The following is a 7,248-nucleotide window of genomic DNA, read 5'->3' as shown; positions in this document are numbered from 1 at the left end:
AGTCAATTATTAACAAATTTGATATTCGACTTTAGCCAAATGTTATCTGAGCTTAAATTATTGCTATATTTGTAAGTTAATTGTGCAAAGCTATAGTTTTTGTTATTATCAGTCGATTATTGACAATATTGACCTAGTAACGTAGTAATAATGATAAATTTGCCATGTTTGCTGTGGCAAACTTGGGTATGTGCCAATGGTTTGCTTGCTACCAGCAGGCTATGATTCAACATTGCAAACTATTTTGGTGGCTCAGTGTGAGATTTGAAATTCAACTTTAACCAAATGTTATCTGAGCTTATATTGTTACTATATACAATATTTGTAAGTTAATTGGGCAAAGCTATAATCTACAGCTGGTTGATAAGGTATGTACTAAAGATCATGTCATGACCCTGTCTGTGTATGAGAGTGCACATGCCTGTATGGGGCCCTATGTGTCCTTGTAAAGAGGTACAGTAATAGACCCAACTATTAGCCAAATGCTGTTTAAAATGATTTTACTGCTAATTTTCAGTCATGCTAGCAGCTGCTTGTGGTCCTAAAACAGCTTTAATGGGATAGTTCACCCAAATAGAAAAAATCTGTCAACATTTTCTCATCCTCATGTTGTTTTAAATTTGTATGAATTTCTTTATTCTAATGAACTTCTTTTCCTCCTTGAAGAAGACCAGCCTTCTTGAAACGACCCAGCAGTTGGATGCGTACCTGAGGTGCCCAGGAGACACAGTAGATGTACTGAAGTCCTTCCCAGCCGTGTGCCAGCTATCACTTAAGCTTAACACGGCACTCCCGGCCTCAGCAGCCTGTGAAAGACTGTTTAGTGTCGCAGGGCTGATCTTCAGGCCAAGAAGAGCATGCATTGGCTCAAAGAACTTTGAGAACCAGCTGCTTTTGTGGATGAACAAAGCCTATTAGTAACTCTTTGTCTCATGTTGATTACCCTGTTGTTGTTTAAGACCAATGTGTTTTAGTGATGTGAAGTTCGGTTCTTTTCCACGAACCAGTTCTTTCGAACAGTTCGTTTTACTGAACCAGTTCAATAATCCAGTTCACCAGTTCTTTTACGTCCTGACGTAATGACGTAATTCACAATGACATCATGCCGTAAATTCCTTCATCCCGCCGCTGCCGGCAGATATTAATACAATCAATTTAACACATTTGAAAAGTTCTTTGTAATCATAACTTCAGTTGAATACGTTTCTTACATTTAAGTTTTGCAACTAAAACACCCAGTACAGGCATCGATGTGCAAACGTGGATGTTTTAAGTGTCTTAAAGATATAAAGTTAATAAACTAAACTTCATCAATTTACAAAAATTTACAAAAAAAGGATGAATTTGAAATGTTTCTTTCACTCCATCAGAAACTAATGTAACTGAGTTAAACACTCATACGTTGATAAGACATTAAATCATAACCATTTCCATTTGACGCTGTATCAGTTCAGTGATTTACGCATGCGCAGTAACAACCGCTCATCGGTTCTCAGTAAGTCAGACGCATCCGAAAGAAACAGTTCTCAGTTCGGTGTACTGATGATTCGCTGTATCAGTTCAGTTATTCAAGCATGCGCAGTATCAACAACTCATCGGTTCTCGGACGCGTCCGAAAGAAACAGTTCTCAGTTCAGTGTACTGATGATTCGCTGTATCGGTTCAGTGTTTCTTCTAGTCATATCTTCTGCTCCATGAAACACAGCTCAGTCGTACACATATATGGTTCTTTAATGTATTTGCATTGTACTAAAATGCGTTCTTTTTCAATGGCCATATACAGTATGTGTCTGAAACTGGTAGCCTATCCCCAATTTTTCAACATTATCATATTAATATAACATTGGCACACAGGAAGCAAGCAAGCTGCACACAGGAAGCAAGCAAGCTGCACACAGGAAGCTCTCGCATCTTCCAATTTATATGCCTGGCTGAGTATTTTTTATTCAATTCCAAGTTATCTTGAGTCTACACTTTAATTCTTGACAAAGTATTTACTTGTCCCGCAGCGTCAGCTTTTAGCCAGCGAGCATAACTAGCTTGTTAGCTCGGCTACGGCTAGTACAAGCTCTCGCATCTTCCACATTTTCATTTCACAGACTGGAGTGAGAGGCAGGGAGTTGACCTGCTCAGTCCAGTGGCTCGCTCCCACCCTGCTCTCCTCCATGTCCTTTCTCATCTTTTAGAATCAAGTGATATACAATAAATAAATAAACAAACAGGTTAAATAGTCCGCATCTAGCCGGCTAGCACAACTAGCCTATTAGCTCGGCTACCGCTACTACAATCTGTTGTACTTGCTCTGTAACACCATGCCGGTTACGTCTCTGTCTTTGAGTGCAGGTGAGGATGCATTGGAGCTGCACTTGGTAGAACTCCAGCTGGTTGCTGTGGAGAAGCAGATCCGCGAACTACAGGTGAAGCAGGCCGAGCTGCGGGAGCGGAAAGCCACGCTGGAAGCTCCCCGGTCGGTCGCTCATCTGTCTCAGGTAAACTCCCAGGATGTAATTACCACTCCCTCCACCTCTACCCGGCGTGTTTCTCTGTCCAGACCCAACACACCGATGAAGTGGCCTGCCCAGGAGCTGTTCACTCCGGCGCCAGGACACCGCAGGCCCTGGGTGCAGCAGCGGAGGACGCGTGCCGGTCCCCGGCCTAGGACCTCTCCCCCTCCACCACCGCCGGTCTTTGAGATCCCCACCCGGAACCGTGCGACAACGTGATCATCGGAGACTCCATCGTCCGCCACGTCCGTGCTACGGTGGCTAAAGGTAAGGCTCGCACTCACTGCTTACCTGGTGCTCGTGTTCTTGATGTCTCTGCACAGGTACCTAGAGTCGTGAGCAGAAACACCAGAGCTGTGGTTCTTCATGTCGGCTCAAATGACACCAGCCTGAGGCAGTCGGAGATCCTGAAGAGGGACTTCAACACCCTGGTGGAGACGGTTCGCAGCACATCGCCCACGACGAGGATCATCGTGTCTGGACCACTTCCAACTTACCAGCGAGGAATTGAAAGGTTCAGTAGACTTTTCGCTTTAAATGAATGGTTACAGTCATGGTGTCAGGCTCAGAAACTACTCTTTATCGATAATTGGAATGTTTTCTGGGAGCGTCCTAGGCTATTCCGTGCTGACAGTCTGCACCCCAGCAGAGTTGGAGCGGAGATCCTCTCGGACCACATCTCCAGGGCGCTGAACACCTTCTGACTGGTAAACTACTCTTTAAATTTAAATCTTAATAGCCATCCTTCACCTCAGCACATTGACACAGAAAATGCACACATAGCTCACCCTATAGAAACTGTGTCTGTTCCCCGAGCAGTGAGATCCAAAAGTAAATACACGAGAAGTCCTCGAAATAATCTTACTGTAATTAGACCAGAAAAATGCCAAAGAAACAAACAAAAACAGTTCTTAAGGTTTGGACTTCTGAACATTAGATCTCTTGCACCCAAAGCACTTATTGTAAATGAAATGATCTTAGATAATAGCCTTACTGCACTCTGCCTCACCGAAACGTGGATTAAACCAAATGAATACATCAGTCTAAACGAGTCTACACCATCAGGATATATCTATAAGCAAGAGCCTCGTCTGACTGGTCGTGGAGGTGGTGTCGCCACTATCCTTAGTGATTACCTCACTGTTACCCAGAGAACACAGCATAGATTTAGTTCTTTTGAAGTGCTCGTCCTTAATGTTACACTATCGCACATGCACACGAAGAAATCCCTGATGTCTCTTGCTCTAGCGACCGTGTACAGACCCCCAGGGCCCTACACAGTTTTTCTTAGAGAATTCACAGATTTTCTCTCAGACCTATTAGTTAACTTTGACAAAGCATTAATTGTAGGAGACTTTAACATTCATGTTGACGACACAAACGACGCTTTAGGACTCACATTTATGGACTTACTAAACTCACTTGGGCTCAAACAAAACATCACTAGTGCAACTCATCAACGTAACCACACACTAGATTTAATAATATCACACAGAATAGATGTCACTGATATAGATATCATACCTCAAAGTGATGACATCACAGACCATTACATCATAATGTACACACTACCTATAGAACAGACTAACTATGTCTCACCACGTTATCGACTCGGTAGAACCATTATTCTGACCACCAAAGACAGATTCACAAATAACCTGCCTGATCTGTCTGGACTTCTTACTGTACCCTCAAACTCAAACGACCTAGATGCAATGACTAACAGCATAGACGCTATATTCACTAGCACATTAGACACTGTTTCCCCAGTCAGATTACAGAAGGTTAGAGATAAAACACTTGCACCAAGGTATAATAGTCACACTCACACCCTCAAGAGGGAGACCCGTAACCTCGAATGGAAATGGAGAAAAACTAAATTAGAGGTTATTATAACTGTGTATAAGGACAGTATGTCCAGCTACAGACAGGCTCTAAAAGCTGCTAGGGCTGAGCACCTGAGCAAACTCATAGAAAATAACCAGAACAATCCCAGGTTTTTATTTAGCACAGTGGCTAGTTTAACAAAAAATCAGAAATCTGAACACACTATTCCATCATATTTCAGTAGTGAGGACTTTATGAGATTCTTCACTGATAAAATCGAAAGTATCAGGAATAAAATAGGTGACGCTCAACATATGAGAGCAACCAGTGACACAATCTCACCTAAGGCTTTACACAGCTTTACAAGTACAGGACAGGAAGAGTTAGATAAACTTATTACTACAGCTAAATCATCAACATGTTCACTAGACCCCATCCCAACTAAATTACTGAAAGAAGTGTTACATAAAGCTGGTGAGCCTCTTCTTAATATCATTAACTCCTCGTTATCTTTAGGTTACGTCCCGAAGTCTTTTAAGTTGGCAGTTATTAGGCCACTCATCAAAAAACCTAACTTAGACCCTAATGAACTATCAAATTACAGACCAATCTCACACCTTCCGTTTATGTCTAAAATACTTGAAAAGGTTGTGTCTGTTCAACTGAGCTCCTTCTTACAGGAGAGCAACATCCTTGAAGAGTTTCAGTCAGGTTTCAGGCCCCATCATAGCACAGAAACTGCACTGGTTAAAGTTACAAACGACTTGTTCTTAGCTTCAGACCAAGACTGTATGTCACTATTAGTTCTACTTGACCTTGTGCTGCATTCGACACTATAGATCACAACATTCTTCTAGATCGCTTACAATATTACACAGGTATTCATGGTCAGGCTTTAAGCTGGTTTAGATCCTACCTGTCTGACCGATACCATTTTGTAGAATTAAATGGTGAATCCTCCAGTTTACTACCAGTTAATTATGGGGTCCCTCAAGGATCAGTTCTAGGACCTCTGCTTTTCTCTATATACATGCTTCCATTAGGGAACATTATTAGAAGACATGGGATTAGTTTCCATTGTTATGCTGATGACACACAGTTATATATCTCATCAAAACCAGATGAAATAGCCACAGTGTCCAAATTAACTCAGTGCCTTAGAGAGATAAAAGACTGGATGAGCTGCAACTTTCTATTGTTAAACTCCGATAAGACAGAAATACTACTCATAGGTCCAAAAACCAGTGCACATAAACTCTCACAACTTAACTCCCATTTAGAGGGATGTACTGTTACAAGTAGCTCGACAGTGAAAGACCTCGGTGTTATATTAGACAGTAACTTGTCTTTTAAAAATCATATCGCCCATACTACCAAACACAGCCTTCTTCCACCTTAGAAACATTGCCAAGCTGAGAAACATCCTGTCTGTATCTGATGCTGAGAAGCTAGTTCATGCCTTCATGACCTCTAGACTGGACTATTGTAATGCATTACTAGGTGGTTGTCCTGCATCTTTAATAAATAGGTTACAGTTAGTCCAAAATGCAGCTGCCAGAGTTCTCACTAGGACAAGAAAGTATGACCATATAACCCCAATTTTATCATCTCTACACTGGCTACCTGTTAAGTTTAGAATTGACTACAAACTGCTGCTACTTACATACAAGGCTCTTAATGGTTTAGCTCCCATGTATCTAACTAGCCTTCTAACACGTTACAATCCTTCACGCTCTCTGAGATCACAAAACTCAGGACTTCTGCTAGTTCCCAGAATATCTAAGTCTACTAAAGGTGGTAGAGCGTTTTCTTATTTAGCTCCCAAACTTTGGAATAGTCTTCCTGATAGTGTTCGGGGCGCAGACACACTTTCCCAGTTTAAATGTAGATTAAAAACTCATCTCTTTAGTCAGGCGTACACATAATACATCCCATAATATCATGCACCAGTACATCAGACCAGCACATTTTTATGAACAGCAGATATGTTAATCCCTTTCCACTGCTTCTCTCTTTGTACCCATCCCGAGGCATCCAGACACTGTACCAGCTCCCAACGTCCTCTGTGGGACGAAGCCTTTGGACGTCCACTGAACCGAGGCCGACTCTAAGAATCCTGAGACATCTCCAGTTAGACTCTGTGGTACTCAGAAAATCAGAAGTCCTTGAACCTCACACCAATACAACATTTGCCTGACTGTATATTACAATCACACCCCCAGTGTCACCCATATGAGGATGGGTTCCCCCTTGAGTCCGGTTCCTCTCAAGGTTTCTTCCTTTACCAATTTAAGGCAGTTTTTCCTTGCCACTGCTGCCTGAGTCACCTCAGACTTGCTCATAGGGGAATAAATACATACACACTGTGAACTATATACATCTAATAATAATCTAGAATTTTTATGCTGTTAATTCTTATTTCTTTTATTATTCGTTAATTCCTTTATCATTAATTATGTTTACCTTCTGCTCTGTGTTTATGTTCTGTAAAGCTGCTTTGAGACAATGTCTATTGTAAAAAGAGCTATACAAATAAACTTGAATTGAATTGAATTGAATTGAATAACATTATAGTCATTATGGCCTTTAGAAATACGTTTTGGAGGAGGGGGGGTAGTGCATAATAGGCCCCTGTGGCTCAGCCTAAGCGTTTGTATTTAATGGCATTTTTACCTTGCATTACTTTTACTTTTATACTTTTAAAGTAGTTTTGAAGACAGGACTTTTACACTTTTACTTGAGTAAAAAGCTCGCGTTGATACATCAACTTCTACAGAAGTGTTTTTAATCCCTAGTATCTACAGTATACTTCTACCTGAGTAATGAATGTGAATACTTTTGACACCAATGTTAGGGATACATTTTAATTTAATTTTAAAATGTTATCATTGTTAATATATTATATTATTATTATCAT

Source organism: Tachysurus fulvidraco, chromosome 8 (assembly GCF_022655615.1).
Source record: "Tachysurus fulvidraco isolate hzauxx_2018 chromosome 8, HZAU_PFXX_2.0, whole genome shotgun sequence".
Classification (NCBI taxonomy): domain Eukaryota; kingdom Metazoa; phylum Chordata; class Actinopteri; order Siluriformes; family Bagridae; genus Tachysurus; species Tachysurus fulvidraco.
Note: the sequence above shows the minus strand (reverse complement) of the source record.